Genomic DNA, 2,765 nt, shown 5'->3' with positions numbered 1-2,765 from the left:
CACCTTTGTTTAGTTTTTTTTTTTTTATGTACTGAAATGAAATCTAGTAAAACATAATAAAAATGATGGCCTGTGGGTACTTGACTAAGTTGGAGACAGCATGGCGAATCAGTTGTGTAAATATTTTACATATGTGTTGGGGTATTAGTCTTTTATGTACTGTTGTATGTGTATTTGAGTCTGTGTCTTTATGTGTACCTGCCTAGGGACTGTGGATGTAAATTAGAAATGTTGCTATAATCCGGCTTGTTTACATTCTGTATTATTACAAATGTTCATTAACATGCTTTGTCCCTATCAAATAAATAAACAATAACATCACTTAGTGGTCAAAAAAAAAAAGAAATCTTACAACTTCACTCAATATACATCCAATCTAGTTCCAAACTAAACTAATCTTCACTCAGTTTGGGTCAGACCATCTTTATATATATATATATATATATATATATAGTGCATAAAATGGTTGACCTATAAATATGCTAATGAATCTAACATGAAGTCATGCCAGAAGTAATGGCTGTACCACCTCAGACCACATCGCACACGGTCAATTTGCATACATACTGTAGAACAGTCAATGTCCACAACGCTCTGCATGTGACATATCACAGTTAGGTCATATTGTGGGGTGGGAAAAAAATAAAATAAATTATATATATATATATATATATATGTCATGAACTTGGCATGGTAAAGGGCACAAAAAGTGACAATGCAAGCCCATGGCCTGTGACCGTAAGACACAGACTATCGGCTTATAGACCTATACAATATCAGCAGTAATTGTAGATGGTTCAGCAATCTCATGAGTAGTAGAAGTATCTGAGGCTGGTGCAGGAACTGGAAAATTGTGGCTGTGGCCAGAACAGGTTGTGAGGCATGGGCTGGTAAGACAAGAAAGAGATAACAGGGACAACAATACCAAAAAAAGCAAACACTATAGACAGAAAGACATGCACACAAGCTGGAACAGTTGCAAATCCAGGAGTATGACCCCAAACAGCCAACAGGAATGATAACTGTTGTGACAGAAACACACACCTTAATTCATGTTTATGGATTTTTGTATTGCTTTGTTAAATTAAAAGGATATTTCACCCTAAAATAAATTCTGTCATCATTTATTCACCCATTCCAAACTTGTATGAAGTTATTTCTTCTGTTGAAGACAAATGAAGATATTTTGAAGAATGTTGGTAATCAATGGCTACCAGCAACTGTTACCAACAATCTTCAAATATCTTCTTTTGTGTTCAAGAGAAGAAAGAAATAGATTTTTCAATTTTGGCTGAACTATCCCTTTAAGAGAAAAAATCCTGGAACCAAGTCTTCAAAACAAGTCCTTTATTTGCCTCATTGTAGGCAAATAAAAACAAGTTCAAAAATTGACTGAGGATATAAAAGAAAAAGTACATATAAAAAAATCATAAAAATTACTCGTCATCACCAGTAATTTTTTTAATATCCTGGATCTGGCTGAAATATGAATTCAGCCAGAAGAGACAGGAATACCCTCTGCTCTCTTTACTTTCTCCCAAATCTCTCAAAAGATTAGGGAAAGTTCATTTCATTTCAGAGTATCTCTAAAACAGCAAGGCTTGTGGGATGCTCCTGGTTTGCAGTGCTGAGAATTTACCAACAGAAGTCCGAGGAAGGACAAACCGCAAACCGGCAACAGGGTGTTGGGCTCATAGATGCATGAGAGCAACAAAGACTATTATGTCTGGTCCGAACCAACAGAAGGTCTATACTGTGGCACAAGTCATACAAAATTTTAATGATAGTTATGGGAGGAATGTGTCACAAACACAGTGCATCACACTCTGCTGCGTATGGGGCTGCATAGCCGCAGACCAACCAGAGTACCCATGATGATCCCTGTCCACCGTTGAATGCGCATACAATGACCATGCAAGCATCAAAACTGGACCTTGGAAAAGTGGAAGAAGGTAACATCATCCGATGAGAATTGTTTCCTTTTACATCATGTGGCCATGTAGATGTGTTTCATTTACCTGAGGAAGTGATGGCACCAGGATGCACTGAGAGACGACAAGACGGTGGAGGGAATGTGATGCAATGTTCTGCTGGAAAACCCTGGGTCTGGCCATTCATGTGGGCGTAAATTTGACATGCTACCTACCTAAACATTGTTGCAGACCAGGTACACCCCTCAATGGTGTTCCCTAGTGGAAGTGGCCTCTTTCAGCAGGACAATGCACACTGCACACATTGTTCAGGAATGGTTTGAAGGACATGATGAAGAGTTAAAGGTGTTGCCCTAGCCTCCAAATTCACCAGATCTTAATCCAACTGAGCATCTATGTGCTGAACCAACAAATCTGATCCACGTGGCTCCACCTTGCAACCTACAGGACATGAAGGATCTACTGCTAATGTCTTGGTGCCAGATAGCACAAGACACCTTCGGAGGTCTTGTAGAGTTCAAGACATCTAGTGGGTCATACAACAACAGCAAGATCAACAGTGCTTGCATTCATGATACATAGGCCTACTGTGATTTATTCCAAAGTGACTTATATGATGCATTTAACGTCAAATAATCTAAATTAAGCCTTTTAAAATACAAATATTCGCTGTGGTTCATGTGTGTGGCATGTGCCAGAAAGATGCTCAAGGAGACCGAGACGTGCAGCGCATTCTGTTGTTCTCTTTATTTTTCAAAGGCATTTTGTAGTTATTTTGAACTGAACGTAACGTTACACAATTAAAAATATACATTTTACCATACGACTATAAAT

This window comes from Sinocyclocheilus rhinocerous, unplaced genomic scaffold, assembly GCF_001515625.1.
Source record: "Sinocyclocheilus rhinocerous isolate Xijiao unplaced genomic scaffold, SAMN03320098_v1.1 scaffold4189, whole genome shotgun sequence".
NCBI lineage: Eukaryota > Metazoa > Chordata > Actinopteri > Cypriniformes > Cyprinidae > Sinocyclocheilus > Sinocyclocheilus rhinocerous.
This window is presented reverse-complemented; position numbering follows the sequence as displayed.